Below are 21,638 nucleotides of genomic sequence, written 5' to 3' on the forward strand. Positions count from 1 at the left end.
AAATAAGACATGTGCAAAAGAAGAGCTAATAGAATGGCGACAATAACCTGAAGGGAGAATACACATTATAACTCAAACTCAAACCTCACTGCTATCTAGCAGTTGCCGACTCCCAGCGCCCCACCCCCACCCCCCCACCCAAGGCAGAGTGGAACTACCCCTGTGGGTTCCTGAGACTGTCACTCTTCCTGGGAATAGAAGGCCCTGTCTTTTTCCCATGGAGCAGCTGGTGGTTTTGAACCACTAACCTTACAATTAGCAGCCTAATACATAACCACTACAACACCAGGGTTCTTCATACATAATAAAGGACTATAATAAAAATGATTGTGATGGCTTACAGAAAATCACACCAAAGTAACAGACAACTGAAAAAAGAGAGAATAAAGTAGGAGAAATGTAAGGAAAGATATAAAAATAATTTGTAAGTTATCAAGGGTTCATGAGGATGGGAAGGTCAAGGAGGAAGGGGTAAAAAAACGCTGATACCAAGGGTTCAAGGAGAAAGAAAATGTTTTGGAAATGATGATGGCAACATATGTACAAAAGTGCTTGATACAATTGATGTATGGATTGTTATAAGAGCTGTAAGAGGCCCCAATAAAATGATTTATTAAAATTTTAAAAGAAAGAAAGGAAGATAATTGAACATCCTCACCAAGTTAATAATTTCAAATCGGCCATCATAAGGCAAAAAAAACCCAAATGTGTATTTTTTTAATGTCTAAAAAGGTTGTGAAAGGAAGGTTTCTTGAGCCAGCATGGACAATAAGGAACAAGGAGGATTAATCAAGAGTTGTGACCAAGTGTCAACTTGAGACCTAATAAGAGTGAAGGGGTGGAGTTCATCCTGTCAATCAGGTCCCAACTTGATGACCTCATTTGGAGGCATAACAGAGATAAATAGCTCACTGGAGGCCAGACACACTCTCTACTTTGTATTCCTGATGACAAGCCACATGGAGTTACACTGATGGAGCCAGAGACCTGGAGCTGGAGGAGTCCCATGGAGACCCACACCAGCGCTGAGATGCTTCCACCACCACTGGATCCGCAAGACTTTCTACCCACTGGTCTGTGATCTTCCTGCATTCAGTGTCATTGCATATAGTGCGTGAGTATGAAGAGGAATTTATAGACTGGTATCAGACATATAGGCTAATATTGGACTTATGGATGATCTGGACTGGGCTGGGATGTTTTCTTAATATATATAATTACTCTTTATATAAAGTTCTGTCTTACATATGTAAGAGCATCTCTGGATTTGTTTCTCTAGTCAATCCAGAGTAACACATTAAAATATATTCATAGGATTAAGGTGTAGGTGTTACGTAACCACAATTGTCAAGCATAGAGTAACGTCGGGTTGTTCACTTATAGAATATTGTTTAAATGAGGATGACACATATTGAATTATATGCTTTTTAGTTTGATCCTGTTAGGTACAGATATGATTTTATTATTGTTTTGTTAAAAATTATGCATGGCTAAAGAGTTGTGTGAATTGCTAACCCCCTGGGTCATTAGTTCAAACCCACCAGCTGCTCCGTGGAAGCAAGATGAGGCCATTTGCTCCTGTAGAGATTTTCAACTTTGGGAATCCTGTGGAGGATCACCGAGAGTTGGAGTTGACTTTGGTGACAGCGGATTTGATTTTGATTTAGGGGTGATAAGAAAAAATGCCCAGACTTTCTTAGGGGTGTAAAAAGAATGTGAGAAGTTTGAGTGAAATAATTTGTTTCCTAAAATGTGAGAAATGTAGACAAGGCAATATTTCTAAAATTACTAAATCGAGTAATATATAGTTAAAGAACAAGTCCTCCAAGACTGTGGCCTTTACTCACCTCCAAGTCTGGACTGAGCTCCCCTGACCTCCGCCTGGCCCATGGGTCAAACAAAAGACAGGTCTATGTGCGGCACAATACCACTAGTGAGGTGCTCACACCTTAGAAGCATCAACCATTTGAGATCAAGGGGCAGTACTTGCCCACGGACAGTGTTCAGGAGGATTGGCCAGAAGGAAGAATGGGGGTGAGAGACACAGGTGGTGGGATGGGTGGAAGTCCACTGGTGTGAGAGCCATCCATGAGATGGAGTAAAATGTGTATGACGTGTTGACGGGAAGGCTGATGATCCACTCGGTAACCCTGCACCCAGTCCACAATCAAAGGTGGTTGTTTGTTTGTTTGTTTGTTTAAGTCCTCTACACCAACAAAAGTCTCAAAGCACAACTTCATCAGTTTAAATTGTTGGATTTTCTTACCTCTTTGCTCAATCAATTTGAAAGAAAATCAAAACTTCATGAAAAGGTAGACACACATTTGAGATTCCACGTGCATGGCATGCAGGAGCCCCCAGCCCCCAGGCCCCATGGATGCCTTTCGTCTGTCATATCGGTTCTTTAGAAGTGAACATGCATTCCTAGGCTTGGTCAATGAGCTCTGGGAATGTAGAGGGTGACTCTGTAGGTTGCTAACAGCTGGGTTAGTAGTTCGAACACACCAGCCACTCCATGGGAGCAAAATGAGGCTCTCTGCTCGCACCCAATTTGCACCTGCAGAAGCCCACAGGGGCAGTTCTACTCTGTCTTACAGGGTCTCTGTCAGTGAGAATCAACTTGATGGCAGCGAGTGATAGATAAGTCTGAGGAATCCTTTCCAAAGCAAGGAGGGACCTCATGGTGTTGGACGGGCCGAGTTTGGGTATGGCCTGTAGCACAAGGGGCTTCGGGATAATATCACTAAAAGAGAAAAGGCGGGTTTCTTTATTTTTGTTTTTAAGAAGAAGAAGAAACTATTCGGTAATCTGATGCATTCATCTAAGATGTAAAAACTCAAGTGTTGGCTTTAAGACTGTTAATCAAAACCTTTAGCTAACACAAACAAAATCAGTCTGAACATTTTACCTGGCTAATTTTATCTTAATCTCCTATCACAAAATGTTAGGCATTTAAAAATTATGGCACTTAAAAAAATTATGGTACTTAACAGCAATATCTATGTTGGAGCTGCTAAGAAGAAATGCATACATTTTAGCCAAAGCTAGTAATTTAATAAGTTGGGGAGGGTGTTGAGATTTTCAGATACCAAACATCTAGGTATGGGGTTATTCCTGAGGACAAAATGCTCTGGTGTTATTTCATGTGGCTCCAGCCTCGTTTTAACTAAGCCCTTGAGTGTTCTAAAATCCTCTTGAGAGTTCCTTTTGGACACGGCCCTCGAAAAGAGAAACTGGTGAGAATTCTTTTCAAAATAGTATTAACGGGAGACCATTTAACGTTTCTGGAAATGGCCCTAAGAGCATACGGCAAAAGGAGAAATATTTATTCAAGGCGATCTATATCTTGGTAAGAACTGCGAGTCTGTGACATTTGAACCATGCACCACTGTCTTTTGCCTGCGTTCAACTGAGGGGGCGGAAACTCTACTGGAGAGCTGGATATCCAAGCACATCGGACCTTCCCCTTTCATTTCTCACTCTGGGGGTTGGCTTGTCAACAGGAAAGGGCATGCGCATGCTTCATCCTGCCTCCCAAGGCCTGGTGAAGAGGCTCAATTCTGGGTTAAAAAAGAAAATAGAGGAGGCTCCCTTATTCCACGCAGCCCCTCCTTAAGAGAGGGAGGTTCTACTTTGGGTGTACTGGACATAACACTGGAGGGCCAATGACCCATGTTGGTTGAGAAGGGATTCAGTCCACTGTGTACTTAGCTTCCACGGGGGTGGGGGCAGTCGAGGAGAGCTGTGTCATTGTATGCATCAAAGCAATGCCTCCAAGATATTTCCCAGGGAGAAAAGCCAGATATGGAACAGCTTTCCCAAAAGAACTGTATTCATTTACAACAGAATGTAAGTTCAAACTTAAGAGAACTATCAAGTATCTGTCAAAAACCATGGAGTCACCAGGAAAGGATTAGATTGCTAGATTTACTAGAGGTGCGTGTTAAACTGCAGGCTAACTAGTTTGCTGGAGAGGAATGGGGGTTCTCTGGTAACTTAGAAGACACACATGCCTATTGATCTAGCCATTTCTCATCAAGATGTACACCCTACAAAAACAGAAACCCCACAGGGGGTTATGTGCAAGAATGTGCATGCTCACAATATAGTCAAGAAATCCACGACTCAAATGCACATCCACAGCATAAAGACACATCCCGTGGATTCCAAGGGAAAAGGGAAATTTAGAAATGTCAGCTCTCTGAAAAGTTTAACTTCTTTGAAAAGAAAAGGAGCCTTTGGAATGCTGTCAGGTAAGCTTTGGTCAGCAGTTCACACCCACACACCAGCCTCTCTGTGAGAGAAAGGTAAGGCTGTGTGCTCCTGTAAACATTTACATCCTCACCGCCCAGACATCGCTGGGCATTGGGCTCCATGGTCACGTGTTTGGGGTTTAAGCAGAAAGAATCTAGCATGTTCTTAGACTTCTGTCACTGTGATGAGACAGACATGCCCAGTGTAGCCTATGGCTCAGAGGAGGAGGGCAAGAGTCACCTGGAAAAGAGCCACTCCATAGGGCACAGCCCCAGCCAACAACAGATGCGTGAACAAGGGGAGTCAACATGAGTCAAACCAGTTCCTTGGACCCCACCTCGATATAGGGGATCCTCGGGCAGCCTGCAGATAAATGTACCAGCATAGGAGAGATGAACAGAAACACCAGCCGATCCACCACTCGTGCTCGATGCAGTTTGAGAGTGTGTGGTCTTGTCACAGGTCAGGAACAAACCAACATAGTAATTACAGTGCAGTTATCTCTTACCCTGTTTGTCCACACGAACATCCCTACTTTCACAAGCACATCTCCCTCAGGAGGATGGGTCCTGGTGGAACAGGATTTGGCATCAGGTTCTATGTTACTGATAGAAAGAATAACTCTGGTCAGACATACAGGAGATGTTTATTAGGCTCTTTGGAGGGAAGCTATGATCTAAAATCGAGTGAGGTCAGAAAAATAGCTTCCTCAACCCTCTGTGGGTAGGAGTATTTAAGGGTTCCCACAGGGGATTCTGGGAGTTTCAGTCCTAGAATGCTGTTTCCACCAGATGCAAGGGGTTCTGGGAAATCTCGTTCACAATGGTTTGTCAGGAGGGGGAGCCAGGGAATGTTTTAGGAAGGTGCCCATCCCCTGTTTCCACAGGAGGGCATCAGAACTCGGTCTCTGAGGTAGTATTTCTGGAAAAGAGCTGAAAGGTTTTGTTAAGAGACACCATTTTGTCTCTAGCATCCTTGCTGTCTGAACTCTCGTGCTGCTTACTCCCATAAAGGGACTACTTTTACTCCAGTATCTGGTCAAGCAGCTGCCATTTGTGCCCCCTTGTCATGCATCAATATTTCAGCGAAACCGAAAGACGTGTGTGCGGTAAAGTTGAAACATCTGTGTTGCCTGCTTGACTCCTCTTCTGCAGGGTGAATACTTCCTGGAAATTAAATCGGGCAAAGGTTTTCATGGAAAGTTTCTCGCAGAACTGCTGCCTGGGTCACTCAGGAGATTCCAAGGGGCGGAGGCTGGGGGGATTCGTGACTGTGCTGGAGTCACTCTGATAAATAAAGGTGCTGGTCCACATTGTTGAGGGCGCTCAGAAAACCTGTCACTGACCAGCAGAAGGAGAGCCTTTGTGTGAAAATCAGCATCGTGCTAAAATACATAGTTGATGAGTTGTTCGGGGTTGAATTGTGCGGAAGCCCTGACCCTACCTGTAAACGTTCCTCTGAAAATGAATATGGGGGTTCTTTCATTGTGTTAATGGTCAGGTTTACTCCTGAACTTCATCCTGTCTGAAGGATATCTTAGAAAAAAGCTGGACAGGGGGAGGGGGAGGGGGCAAGGCACAGTAGAGCTGATTGTGATGATGTGTTGTGTTAGACAGGGTTCTCTAGAGAAACAAAACCAGGACACTAATACTTTTATATATATTTATATAGATAGAGAAGAGAAGAAATAAAGTCAATGGATCTATTAAGTAGTACAAATGGCTCAGTGCAACTCACTCCCGTGAGACAGTTGTGAGACACTGGCAGCCCTTCAAGTCTTGAGGGTCACCGGGTAGTCCTCTGTAGAGCAATTCAGGCTATCCGGGCATAGGCAGCAAACAGCAAGGCAGGTCACCAACAGTCAGCGGATGGCAGGGTCTGAGAGTCCCCAGCTCAAGAGATGTACATTCCAATAGCGTGGCGAAGCAGGTCTTGAAGGAGCCTCAAGTTACAGCGACACAGTCCAGGGGTTAGGTGTCCCACAGGTAGTGTAGTTTGCCAATGGAGACACAGAACAAGCAAGGTAGCCACACACTGGTCTGATGATCAAAGAGCAAGAGAGAGAGAGAGGCGAGGCTCGCTGAACCATTTATCTCTCCGCCCTTCAACTAATCCTGCATGTGTGTATTGGCCATGTTGGCACAACAAACCTACCTATCACATGTGTGTACAACTCTTTTTAGAGCAGTTTAACTATGGCAGTGTATGCTATGTGAATATTTTATCAAGAATACTACTGGAGAAAAAGAAAGAAACCAAGCTTGACCTATGGTCACCATGGGTGAAGGATGAAGAAATTTTGCTTGGGGGGCATTGAGTTCATGTTAATAGTGAGGGTTAACAATCATGGTTCTACAACATGAAGAGTCTAATCAGTGGCACTGCATTATACCCCTAGAAGTTGTTGAATTGGTGAATGTTTTATTACGTATATTTTTGCCAAAATTGAAAAAAAAATTACACGAATAACCACGAGTACAGGGAAAAAGAAAATGTTCTAAAATTGATTGTGGTAAAGATCGTACAACCCTTCTTGATAAGGCTGAACCATTGAATTGTATGATACGTGGACAAAGTGCCAATAAAATTGTTTAATAAGAAAAAGGCAGCACAGACACGCATGGGGGCAGTGCCCAGTGTCAAGGGAGCCTCAACAAAGGCACAAGGAAGATGCAGCCTACACGGTGGAGAAAGAAGGCACACAGCTTAGCCCAGGATTTGGACTTTGAGCCTCCAAAGCTTTCTTGTCAATTTAAGATAAATGTCTGCCGTTTAAATGTCACACATTTCTAGTATTTTTGTTATCATAGCACTAGCAAACTAAGACTTCAACATTAAAAGAAAGCGAGCAAAACACCTTCCTAAAGTATAGATATACTGGGCTGAATCAGTCATTTTCTCTCAATTTGAGAGTTAAAGCTATGAAAGAATATTGATTGACAGAGAACTCGGCATCAAGGAAAGAAAATACAGTAGAGGCCCAACAGAATGCGCTGGAGTTCAATGTTCATTAACTATTAGTCTAATAAACATGGAGGCAAAAGTTTTTTTTTTAAATAGTAGTTTCACTGATCTCCCTGGTGACGCAGCATTAGGTGAGGTACATTTGGAAACTAGAATGGATATGAGACAAGTTCAAGGAGGCCGATAAGGAAGTAGCAGTTCATTCCAAAAAGCCATTGTCAACTCCATCCCATCTGTGTTCCATGAACGCTTACAAAGCTTTAGAGAAGGGTTTTTCTTTAAGAAGATTATATTGAACCACATCTGCAATGTGGCCACTGAACACGCAGCCAGAAGACAACGTAAGAAACTGGACTTAGAATCAGTGCAAAGTCTCTGGAGGGAAGGAGGGCTGTGGAGTTCATTTCATTCACATGGAAAAGGATAAGCCCCATGCTTTCTGCATTTGAAAACTAGAGTCACTGTTACTGTGTGTGTGTGTATGTGATTATAAACGTAAAATGCAAACAAAATGTCATGTACATTCATGTAAGATTCATCGAATAAAGATTAAACTTTATTCTTAAGTTCAAGAGGAACAAATCCACAGAAACACATGTATAAGAGAGAGTTTTATATAAAGGGTAAGTGCACATCAAGAAAAATAAATTGGGGCAGATAAAATATAGGAGATAATGCACCTGACCACATGGAAAGACATACGTGTTTAATGTCACCTTCAAAGCAGCGTTTTATGTTCTCCATCATAGAACCCTTGGAATCATTCCTTCTTGTTGTTTGTGCTGATCACACACACCTAGTACATACACCACCCAACCATTTCGACATACACAATTCAGTGACGAGGATTTCTTTCTTCCAGTTACGCCACTCTTCTCATGTTTTTGAAATTGTTCCTCCCTCATTAAGATAAACTCAGCCCCCTCCCCAGCCCCGATTCCTATCCAATCTTTTTATTGGCCAATATCATCCCACATAGATAGTTCTTTAAAGAGCAAAATACTCGAAACAGACGTTCTTTATTAATTGAAGGATTTTGGTTCAAGCAAGCAAAAAAACCTCACTGCCGCCAAATCAATTCTGATTCATAACAGCCCTACAGGGCAGAGCAGAACTGGCTCCTGTGGGTTTCTGGGACTTTCTACTTTCTCCCGCAGAATGACTGGTGATTTCAAATTGCTGGTCTCTGAGCTAGCAGCCCAACACTACACCACCAAGGCTCCTCATTAGTAAAAACAAGAATTCAGTCAATTCAGGAATTGACTGACTACCAATTGAAATGTTTCAACATACTAATGAAGCCCTGGAAGCACTCGCTAGTTTATGCCAAGAAATTTGGAAAACAGGTGCCTGACTGTGGTAGTTATATAATTGTCAATTTGAGGATTGGGCATGTAGGGGTGGAGTCTAGCCTGTCTATGAGGTTACAGCCAATGAGGTTTCTGTGTGGGCATAGCCTTCCCCTAAGGATTCTGGGAATTCTGGTATTTCCTCCTTGGAGGTGGGAAACTCTCTGCTCACACCCTGCGAGACATAGTAGCTGACAAGACACATGGACCCACCCTGATGCAAAGACCCCTGCCAGCGCTGAGATGTTTCCAATGACACTGGATCCAAAGACTTTCTACCCACTGGCCTGTGATCTTCTGCATTTGGCATCATTGCATGTGTTTCGTGAGTCTGAAGAGGACTCTATAGATTGGTATTGGACATATGGGCTAATATTGGACTGATGGATTTGATCTGGACTAGGCTGGGATGTTTTCTCAATGTTCAATTGCTCTTGCATATAAATCTTTTTCTTATACACATATGTGTGTCCATGGATTTGTTTCTCTAGTCTACCCAGACTAACATACTGACCAACTGACTAGAAGAGATTCCAAAGAAAGGTGGCCCTACAGTTTTCAGAAATTATCAAACAATCACTATTGTCACATGCGTGTAAAATTTTGCTGAAGATCGTTCAATAGTTGCAGCAGTACATTGACAGAGCACTGCCAGAAGTGTAAGAAGTGTAAGTAGGACAAGGGATATCAATGCTGACATCAGATGGGTCATGGCTCAAAGCACGGAATACCAGAAAACGTTTACTTGTGTTTTATAGATTAGGCAAAGGCATTCTACTGTGTAGCTTATAACCAACTATGGATAACATTGAGAAGAATAGGAATTCTAGAACACTTCATTGTGCTCTTGGGGAACCTGTGCATGGAACAAGAAGCAGTCGTTCGAACAGATCAAGGTTTAAAATCAGGAAAGGTATGTCAGGGTTGTATCCTTTCACCATACTTATCTAAACTATATGCTGAACTAAGAGGAAACGAGAGAGAGAGAGAGAGAGAGAGAGAGAGAGAGAGAAACCTCATCTGGTCTACCAAGCCTCCATGAGGACATTCCTTCACCAAGCAACCAATGCACAGAGAGGACCAGGGGGCGGCCCTAACACGAGATGCGATGTCCCTGCACTGGCCCAGAGCTTTATGGGGAACTGTGGGAAACTAACGCTGAGGGAAATATGACCAGGGCATTATCCTGCTTTAAATGTCATTCCCACACTTTCTCCCCTTAACAGCTATGATGCCTTAAAGTGAGCACATAGTAGATTCTGTCTCCGTGTAGATCTCTTCCCGCTGAGGCACCCATCCCCCCTCATGCCTTCCCCCAATATAGGTATTGGGTTTCCTCACCTGTGAGCTCGGGTGGGTGATTAGCACCCACCTTGTGATGTATGTAACTCCTGGATATGCATGATTAATGGCTACCTATAAAAGCTCCAACACAATAAAGATGTTCCTTTCCTCCAGGCTCCCCTCCTTCCCTCACCCCCTTGGTTCTCTCTCCTGCTCTCCTTCTTCCGAATCTCCATGTGGACCATCAAGAGAGGCTGAGGTGAGCATGCCACCATGAAATGTGTCTGACTCCTTTATTTTACTCTCTCTCTCCTATCTCTCTGATTCTCTATGATTTTACTATAATCTTTATATACTACAGCCATACAATTGCACCTGCGGGCTTGTGATGTTGTCAAGGGCTGGCTCCCCTGATAAGGGACAATATTGGGAGACACAGTTCAGGAAGTGAGTTTGGTCTGAACCCCTCCCTCCCCACACATACACAGCGGGACGAATGACAATGGGAGCACAACAGAGCAGCAAGGGGCCAAAGTCATGAAGTCCCCAAGGAATCTCGAAAAAAGACTTTTGATTCAGGAGCAGTACTTGGTACCTCACCAGACCTGGGACATTTATAAAAGTCAGCAGATAGACCTGGAAATACTTATAGGCTTTAAACTTTTTAAAAAAATATGTCTATCTATACAAGATAGGCAGGATAAACAATCCCAAGGAGAAAACAATGGGATGATGGTTTGGGGGTGACAGGGGTAGGGGAAGGCAATGGGAGAGGAGGAGATGGGAGAAAGGGAGCAGGGAGCCAACAAACTCAGGGACAAGGGAACAACAAGAGATCTAAAACTGATAGCGAGGAGGATGTTGAATGCCAGGTGGGGTTTGATCAATTGTAATGTAGTGTCACTGAGAGTAATTACTGAGAACTGAATGAAGGGTAAACATGACAGTGGGGCAGGAGGAAAGTAAAAGAAATCAGAGAAAAGATCTAGGAGGCAAAGGTCATATATAAAGGTAAGTATATATGTAAATGTATTAATTTATAAGGATAGGGTTATGATCTATGTACATATAATTATACATGAAATTATTAAGGTAGCAGATGGAGTTTAGGCCTCTACCTAGGTCTTCCTGAACACAAAGAACACTTTGTTCTAATAACCTGGCACCCTGTGAGACTCACCTTCCCAAACAATCGCCAAACATAAAATGGGTGTATTAACAAATGTGGTGAAGAAAGCTGATGGTGCCCCACTATAAAAAGATATAGTGCTTGGGGTCTTAAAGGCTTGAAGTTAAATAAGCGGCCATCTTGCAGGGAAGCAACAAAGTCCACATGGAAGAAGCACACCAGCCTGTGTGATCAGGAGGTGTCGACAGGATCAGGTATCAGAAGATCAAAAACAAACAATTTCATCAATGTGGAGAGGGGTCAGAGTGGAGACCTAAAACCCATCTGTGACAAGTGGACAGCCGCTCAAAGAAGGGTCTCATGGAAGGAATGATTCAGCCAGGGTGCAGGATAGAACCAATGAAACACACAGCATTCCTGGTTCTTTAATGCTTCCTCCCCACACACTGTATGACCCGTCTTAATTCAAAAATCCTGCTAGACTGGAATGTGTACATTGATGCAGATAAGAGCTCTCAACACACAGAGGCCAGGACAGATGAATCCCTAAGAAACAGTAATAGGAAGACAATAACATCGGGGCAGGGAAGGGGGAACTGATAGCAATGATGGATGTATTACTCACCCACACACCCCCTGAGGGGGATGAATAACAGAAACGTAGGTGAAGGGATACAGAGGGTGTAAGATATGAAAATATATATATATATGATTTATCAAGGGTTTACAAGGGAGACTGTGGAGGAGGGAAGGAAAAAAGAGCTGATAATAAGGGCTCAAGTTGAAAGATGTTTTGAAAATGACGATGGCAACAAATGGACAAGTATACTTGACACAATGGATGGATGGATGGATGGATTGTGATAAGAGCTGTATGAGCCCCCAGTAAAATGATTAAAAAGAAAGTGATGATGGCAAATTATGTACAAATTTGCTTGATATAGTTGATTTGTGGATTGTTATTTCTGTATCATAATATCTGTAAGAGCCCCCAATGATTTATTAAAACAAAAAAGAAATAAACGGTATGCTGAGGAAATAATTAGAGACGCTGGATTATATGAAGATGGATGCAGCATCAAGATTGGAGGAAGGCTTCTAACAGCCTGCGATGGGCACATGGCCCAACCTGGCTGGGTGAGCGTGAAGAAGACTTGGAAGCACTTGATGAAAATCAAGGGTGGAAGCCTTCAATATGGATTACAATTCAATGTAAAGAAAACCCCCAATCCTCACAAAACCAACAGAAAGCATAATGATAAACTGAGAAAAGATGGAAGTTGTCAAAGATTTCATCCTGATTGGATCCACAATCGATGCTTATAGAAGCAGCAGTGAAGACATCAAAAGGCAGTGTGCATTGGGTAAATCTTGTGCACAAGACCATTTTTAAGTGGGATGCTTCATGAAACCAAGACCCTCTACCTCCAAACCCAGCAGCCAAATCCCACGAGGTATTTGGTTATACATAAGAAACCTGAGCAGGTGCTCTTTTTTCTCTTTCTCATTTTGTTTTGGTCATTGTTTGTTGTAAATATATCTCTCACACATTTGCCAATGTGACTTTTTACAGGTGTACAATGCATGAACAGCAATTAATGAGCTATGTAACACTTACCTTAATCATTGGGATTTTTCAAATACCGTAAAAGGAAATTCAGTGTTCCATAAACAATAGCCTCCCCTTGCTCCCTCCTGCCCATCCCCCTGGAAGTCACAAATGTTGTTCTCTACACATCTGTTTGTACTTGTGTTTTTATATTTGTGAGATCATACTCTATGCATTCATCCTTCTGTGATTGACTTATTTCACTCAGCATAATACTTTCAAGATCCATTTGAATACTTCAAGATCCAAATGAAGTTCATCCAGCCTTCATTTCTCCTATTTACTGAGTAGTATTCCATTGTATGTATGTACCATATTTTGTTTATCCATTCATTGGGGAGCATTTGGGTTATTTCTACTTTTGGGCTATTGTGAGTAATTTTTTTTCCTTAAATCATTTTATTGGGGGCTTGTACGACTCTTATCATAATCCATCCATCCATCCATTGTGTCAAGCACATTTTTACATTTGTTGCCATCATCATTCTCAAAACATTTGCTTTCTACTTGAGCCCTTGATATCAACTCATTTATTACCCTCCGTCCCCGCTCCTCCTTCCCTCATGAACCCTTGACCATTTACAAATTATTATTATAATGTTATATGTTACACTGTCCAACGTTTCCCTTCACCCACTTTTCTGTTGTCCATCCCCCAGGGAGGAGGTTATATGTAGATCCTTGTCATCGGCTCCCCCTTTCCACTCCACCCTCCCAGTATTGCCATTCTCTGCACAGGTCCTGAAGGGATCCTCTGTCCTGGATTCCCCGGTTCCAGTTCCTATCTGTACCAGTGTACATCCTCTGGTCTAGCCAGATTTGTAAGGTAGAACTGGGATCATGATAGCGTGGGGGAAAGGAAGCATTTAGGAACTAAAGGAAAGTTGTATGTTTCACCGTTGCTACACTGCACCCTGACTGGCTTGTCTCCTCCCTGTGACCCTTCTGTAAGGGGATGTTCTGTTGCCTACAGATGGGTCTTGGGTCCCCACTGCACTCCCCTTAATTAACAATAATTTGATTTTTTGATACCTGATCCCTTTGACACCTCGTGATCACACAGGCTGGTGTGCTTCTTCCATGTGGGCTTTGTTGCTTCTGATCTAGATGGCCGCTTGTTTACCTTCAAGCCTTTAAGACCCCAGACACTATATCTTTTGATAGTGGGGCATCATCAGCTTTCTTCACCGCATTTACTTATGCAGCCATTTGTCTTAAGCGGGCTATTGTGAATAATTCTGTAATGAACATTGGAGAACTCATATCTGCTTTTAAGGCTCTTGAGTAAGTATATGCCTAGAAATAGATGGTGGGTCATATGGTGGTTCTATAGTTACTTTTTTTTTTAAGAATCATCACTCTGCTGTCCACAAAAGCGGTCTCATTTTGTGTTCCCATCAGCAATGGTTAAAGGTTCCAATTTCCCCCCAGTCTCACGGACATTTGTTATTTTCCTTCTCTTTTTGAATATGGTCTGACTCGTAGTAGCCCTGCCTACAACAGCATGAAACACTGCCTGGTCCTGCACCATCCTCACTAATGTAACTAGACTGAGCTCACTCTTGTAGTCACTGTGTCAATCCATCTTGTGGAGAGTTTTCCTCTTCGGGGCTGACCTGCTACTGTACCATGCATGATGTCCTTGTCCAGCGCCTGCTGGTCTGAAATACAAAAAAACCCCAAATCCACCGTCTCCTGATGCTGTTCTTGTAAAGTGCTGTGAAATCAGTTCCAGCCCAGTGACCCTGTGTCCAACAAAGTGAAATGCTGCCTGCTCCTGGGCCGTCTTCACGATCGTTCTTATATCGGAGCCTGTCGTTGTAGCTAGTGTCAATTCATCTTGTTAACGGTCTTCCGGTTTTTTGCTGCCCCTCTGCTTTACCAAGCATAATGTCCTTTTCCAGGGACTGATCTCTCCTGATAACATGTCCAAAGCACCTACGGTGAAGCCTCCCCATCCTTGCTTCTAAGGAAGCATTCTGGCCATTCTTCTTCCAAAACAGATTTGTTGGCTCTTTTGTTAGACCACAGCACTTGCAATATTCTTTAACGGTACCATAATTCAAATGCATGAATTTCCCCTTGATCTTCCTTATTCAATGTTCAATGACATCCTTGCTTTGCATCACTGTAGACAATTTCAATCTTTTCTGCATTTACCATGTTACCTATTGGTCCAGTGGTGAAGAGTTTGGTCTTCCATACATTGTGTTGTAATCCATACTAAATAAAGGCTGCAATCCTTGATCTTCATCACCAAGTGTTTCATTTGCAACGAGAAAAGGTTATGTCATCTGCATACCTCAGATTGTTAATAAGCCTTCCTCTAATCCTGATGCTACACTTTTCTTCATATAAGCCAGCTTCTCTGATTATTTGTCCAGCACACAGATTGAATAAGTATGGTGAAGATACAATCCTCAGGAATACCTTTCTTAATTTTATTTTTTCCCCTCTAGAACTAAGGTTTTATTTATTTTTACCTTTCTTAATTTTAGACCATGTGGTATTCCTTTATTCTGTTTGCACAACTGCCTCTTGATCCATGTACAGATTCTGCCTGAGCACACCTGAGTTTTCTAGCTGTCCCATTCTCCTCAAGGACGTCTGTAGTTTGTTATGGGCCACACAGCTGGTTCCTGATAGCATAGCCAACGTATGTGAGACGAAGTCTCATCATTTTCTCTTTTAAGGAGCATTCTGATTGGGCTCCTTCCCAGACAGGTTCATTCATTTTCTGGCCGTCCCATGGTATATTCAATATTCTCCGCTAGCATTATAATTCAAACGTATCCATTCTTCTTCAGTCTTAAACAGTCATTGTCCGTTTTTTGCATGCATGCGAGGCAATAGGAAATGCCAGGACTGGAGCCAGTCACACCTTAGTTTTCAAAGAGATAGTTTTTGCTTTTAAACACTGCAAATAGGTCTTTCGCAGCAGATTTTCCCCAATTCATCATTTGATTTCTTGACTGCTATTTCCATGAGCATTGATTATGGATTCAAGTAAAATAACATCCTTGACAACCCCGATCTTTTCTTCAATTATCATAATGTTGCTTATTGGTTTAATTGTGAGGGCTGTTTAGTGTTGAGGCATAATTGATACTGAAGCCTGTAGTCTTTGTTTTGTGCATTGGTTCTTATTTTTATAACAGTTTTGACACATAATTCACATACCACATAATCCAGTGGTTTAAATAGATTAAAAATACTTTGGCAACTGGATTAATGGTTTCTTGGGGTTATGGAAAGGGATGTTGAGGGGCAGGGGAGTTAATTACAATGTGCACAAGAAGGATGAAAGTGCTCTGAAATTGTGATGATTATACACTCTTATTTCTATGATTGAACTATTGAATTGTATATGTGAGGTATATGCCAATAGAACTGTTAAAAAAGACTGTAGTCTTTGATCTTCATCCGTAAGCACTTCAACTGCTCTTCCTTCTCAGCAAGCCAAGTCGTGTCATCTGTGTTTTGAAGGTCATTGATGAGCCTTCCTCCAATCCTGATGCCATTAGTCCATCTTCTCAGATTAACATACAGATTAAATATGAAATAGTATATCTCATTGTGGTCTGGATTCGCATCTCTCAGATAGCTAACACCATTGAGCATCTTCTCCTGTATCTGGTGACCATTTTAATATACTCTTTGGCGAAAGCCTACTTAATCTCTTATAGAAAAATATTGGCATCAATCTTTAAGCTTTGATAATTGTCATGTAAAACTGTTAAAATGGACTACAAACGTTTCTACATCTTGGGCAGGATTTCAGAATTATTACATCTGCTGATGCTCTCCCTTCAGCCAAAGATTTTTTTTTTAAATCAATTTATTAGGGCTCATACAATTCATCACAATACATAGATCAATTGTGCAAAGCACATCTATACATTTGTTGTCCTCATTATTCCCAAAATTCGCTTTCCTCTTGGGTTCCTGGAATCAGCTCATTTTCCTTTTTTCCCCTCCCCTCCCCCATGCACCCTTGATAATTTATAAATTATTATTCTATCTTATATTACACTGTAGCCAAAGATTAATATAATCAATGGTTCTTATAATTAGGCATTAGGAAGATTGTTTCCACAATTTAATGGAATGCAAATTGGATACCACAGCCATTGTCGAAATTTCTGCAACATTTGATACTGATGACTACTCCCTCTTGACTTCTTTATCTCTACTTTAATATCACTTTGTTTTTTTGTCTTGTATTTGTTTACTATTCTGAGGACAAACACTTAATATTTATTACTACTTTGGGGGGACCAACCTCCCCACAACTGAATGAGTCTAAAGGAGTGGTTGTGTGATTGAGGGGAAAATTAGAGGCATCAGACAAGATAAATCATGCAAGAGCTCACCTCCATAGCTGCTTCAGGAACCAGGTTCGAGCACAGTGAGTGAGCTTAATGTAGTCTCAGAAACTTATATAATCTCCAGTACCCGGGTCGCGGTAAGCACATGCTTAACAAGAAGGGGTTGTATAAGAGGTATACAGGTAACATGAGAGGGATGAGCTAGGGGTATACACACAATAGGCAGGGGAGGCACTAGAGGCATACCCATGATAGGAAGACACACAAGTAATAAGGTGGGCATGCTCTAGAGTCAAGATTGCAGCCTCACTGAGCTCGCCTGACCTTAGGTGTCTTTGTACTTTTCTCCAGGGGAACAATCTATGATCCTTATAAAAAGGGAGCAGGCCCTACTTATCGTGGGGCAGACAATAGGGTCTGATTGCTTTTTATGACAGACAACCTTCAGGCAGATAACCTTCAAGTGTATACTAGCTGCCATGTGCTTACAAGTACGACCTTAAAATTGGCATTATTATGTGGGACATCATGGGGAATAACTTTTACTTAGGAGAATGTTAGTGGGATGCAATCCACAAATCTAAAGGTTCCCTCCAGTGGAGCCCTGGCCTCTCACTCCTTAATGTATAAATGTTGAGTTTGGCCTTCCCATTCATATACCTACTTCAATTTTCATCACCTAAATGACTCCGTTACCTACTTCCTTCCTGAAGCAGTAAAACCACATTTCTGCCCATGGATCTACTAGACTCACCATCTGTCAATTTGTCATATAGTGGTGACTTACATGTTATGATGCTGGGAGCTATGCCACTCAATTCTTAAATATCAGCCGGGTCACCAATGGTAGATTTCAGCAGCACTCCCAAACTAAGACAAATTAAGAAGACAATCAGCTTCTGAGTGTCAGCTCATAAAAATTCTATGGATCTAAGTAACCCCTAGAGTTGTACTTTCACCCTTTTGGCTCTTAGAGGTATTATAAAAGGTGGCCAAACTGGGCGATGAGCACCGCCCCAACATGATTGCTGAAGACAAACTGGGTGCATAAACAAATGTGACGAAGAAAGCAGATGGTGCTTAGCTATTAAAATATATAGTGGCCGGGGTCTTAAAAGCTTGAAGCCAAACAAGCAGCCATCTAGCAGGGAAGTTACAAAGCTCACATGGACGAAGCACACCAGCCTGTGTAATTATTCAAAATTCAAAAATAGATAACCTTATCAAGGTGATGGCAAGGGGTCACGGTGGAAACCCACAAGTCCATCCATGGAAAAGTGGATGTTTTCATGAATTGGGACTGCACGGAGGAGAAAATCCATCCCGGGTGGTTTAGCACCACAAAACACTCCTCTCATTCTTTAATCCTTCCTCCCAGCATTATTATGATCTCATTCCTACCTCACAAATCCTGCTAGACCTGTGTACATACTGCGGCACAGACAAGAACTTTCAATATACGGAATTCAGGAAAGACAAACCCCTCAGAATCAGTATGGGAGTAACGATTCCAGGAGGATAGGGGAAGGGAAAGGAAGGGGGAACAGATAGCAAAAACAGCAGAATAACTCCCCTTGAGGGGAATGAATACCAGGATAGTTGGTGAAGGGACAGAATGGGTGATGTAAGATATGTACAAATAATAATAACAACACATAATGTATTAAAGGTTTAGAGGTGGCAGGGGAGGGAAAAGGGGGTGGGAAGAGCTTGATATCAAAGGGTTCAAGAAGAAAATGTTTAGAAATTGTTGACGCCAACAATTGTACACATCCACTTGATATAATGGATGTATGGATTGTTATATGTAAGAACCCCCGATAAAATGGTTAAAATAAACTGTTGAATACAAAGTTGATGATCTGACATGTAGAAAGAGAGGGAAAATGGTGGCCAAAAAGGAACCAAGAGGCACATCCATTTTCTGAGAAAAATTGGTATGATGTGAAAGCACTAGCTATATTCAATATTAAAAATATTGGGAAAATACTAGTTTTCAGGACTCCAGGAATCAAAATTGCATGATGGCCTGGAGGATGACTTCTGAAGTGAGCCTTGCTGATCTGCAGAACAGAGTGATATTTAATCAACTCAAGCTAATTACTGAGGATGTTCAGGACAAAAACAGCCTGACCAACTTCCAATCCATCACGGATCTTACTAGTGACAAGTGCGTCATGGTCAAAAATGGGAGACCAGGACTGAAGTTCATGTTGATGTCAAGACTACAGATGGTGGCTGCTTGCTTCGCCTTCTCTGGGTTGGTCTTACTAAAAATGCACCACTCAAGTTTGGTAGACCATTTATGCTCAATACCAACAGACCTGTCAAATCTGGAAGAAAAATGATAGAAATCATGACCCAGGAGATGCAAATGATTTGGAAGTAGTCAATAAATTGATTCCAGACAGAACGAGGTAAGACATTGAAGAGGCTTGTGAATCTATTCTCTCTCCAAGATGTTTGTCAGAAAAGTAAACATGTTGAAGAAGCTCAAGTTTGAGTTGGGAAAACTCATGGAGCTTCAGGGTGATGATTCTGGAAAAGCTCCTGGAGACGAAACAGGTGTTGAAGTTAACGAGTTGGCTATTGCCAACCCAGAATGAGCTAAAAAGCAGTGCCGTGAGATGAAAGCAGAAACGAATCCTTGTTCCAGTTACAAAGCAAGGCTCCACTAATCTCCTTAACAAGCCCGAGAGGGAAGAGCTCGCATTTTCACACAGGAGAAAGCTGATGTTCCAGTGGATGTTTACTTGCTCAAAATGACAGCGCTAACAAGTGAACACCCATCAACAAGATCCTGCTCTTTAGCAACATAACCCGCCAGTGCTGCTATGCATGTACAAATACTTACCAGCAAATTATGGGTTTTCACAACTCGGTCTCGCCTGGTCAACTTAAAAAGCACTCCACAGCTAATTTCCTCTTTCCATAGACAGTTGAGCAAATGTAAAGGAGAAATGTTTGAACACTTTTTAGGTCACCTAAGACCTAAACTTTGATCCTAGTTTTTCTGTACAATGTTAGTGACACGTCCAAATTCCAGTAAATTGAGAGGCATGGTTATATATCAAGTTATTAACCCGACATGGGTCATACTCTGCCCACTCATTCCTATACTGCTAAGGCATATAAAAAACTTAGAGCTACAATAATTTGTATTAAAAACATGCTTAAAATGGCCTATTCTTACAAATTACTTTCAAGAAACTATAAGCATGTTTAATTGGAGAACAAAATATTCAGGATTTTAAAATCCATTTACCTCACAGAAAATGCTGTATTATAAAACAACACATAGGTTTGCAAGGGTAACATGCACAATGACACCTCTTATAAGATGTTCATTTTCAATGATGAGAAATACAACTTTCCTCTAGTTCCAAAAGGTTTCCTCCCCGCTCCCACTACCATGACTCGAATTCTATCTGGCAAGACTGGCTAGACCAGAGGAGGTACACTGGTACAGATAGGAACTGAAAATAAAGGGAATCCAGGACGGATGAGCCCTATAGGACCAGTGGTGTGAGTGGCAAAACAGGGAGGGTAAAGGGAGAATGGGTAGGAAAGAGGGAACCGATTACATGGAACTGTGTGTGACCTCCTCCCTGGGGGACAGGCAACCGAAAAGTGGATGAAGGGAGACGTCGGACAGGGCAAGATATGACAAAATACCCATTTATAAACTATCAAGGGCTCATGTGGGAGGGGGGAGCGGGGAGGGAGGGGAAAAATGAGGACCTAATGTCGGGGGTTTCAATGGAGAGAAAATGTTTTGAGAAATGATGTACAAATGCGCTTTACACAATTGATGTGTGTATGGATTGGGATAACAGTTGTATGAGCCCCTAATAAAATGTTAAAAAAGAAAAAAAAATGTTCATTTTAAACGAACATGGTCTTCCTTCAGTGTGTTTCTTTAGCAGTTCAATGGATGTATTTTCAAGTTACTTGTGTTGGTTACAAGTTGGGTTGTCATCTGCATGGTCGGCAGTAAGAACACACTGGCAGCTCCTAGGAAGAAAGCCTGACCTTTCTACTCTGGTAAAGTTAAGTCTCAGAAACCACAGGGGGTCTCTATGAGTCAGCATTGACGTGATGGTATTGAGTTTGTTTTGGGGGGTATTTAAAAAAAGAAATGACTAACCCCAGAGAAGATACCTACAAAAAAAATACCCAGTTGAGAGCACGTCCATTTCTTTAAAGCTTATTAAAGTAGTAAATAACATGGAACAAACTGGTTTAACAAAAACCCCACCCGTCACTGCAAAACATTACCACACAGAGAACTGCTCGTGGGTTTCCAAGGCTGTAACTCTGTAGGAGAAAAAAGCATCCTTTCTCCCAAGGAGCAGCTGATGGATTCAAACCGCTGGCCGTGCAGTTAGCAGCCCAAATTGTATAAAAAACAAACTCACTGCCATCAAGTTCATGCCGACTTAGAGTCATAATCAAATTACTGTACATTAACAGCACACATGAAAGTACTGCAAATATACACTCAAACCTTCTGACCCACAAGGCAGGTTGCTTTAGACTCACATCAAGTTGGCTGCCTCCAACATTGCTGAGACTGGAAGCAATCTCTAGCGAGATGGCAAAGAGGACCAAAGGAGATTTATAAATGTCTGCCAATAAAACACCTAGTATTTGGGTTTCTAAAAAGAGCCCTGGTAGCATAGTGGTTACTCATTGGGTGCTAACCAAAAGGTCAGCAGTTC

At 42.0% G+C, this 21,638-nt stretch overlaps 1 pseudogene; it reads left to right on the forward strand.

Moving 5' to 3' along the window:
- LOC115871634 overlaps nt 1-19,523 on the forward strand; it is a 66,839-nt pseudogene extending 47,316 nt beyond the window's left edge.
- Nucleotides 19,524-21,638: the final 2,115 nt, after the last annotated feature.

This window comes from Echinops telfairi, unplaced genomic scaffold (genome assembly GCF_000313985.2).
Source record: "Echinops telfairi isolate 266 unplaced genomic scaffold, ASM31398v2 ScPeMD7_7400;HRSCAF=8409, whole genome shotgun sequence".
Taxonomy (NCBI): domain Eukaryota; kingdom Metazoa; phylum Chordata; class Mammalia; order Afrosoricida; family Tenrecidae; genus Echinops; species Echinops telfairi.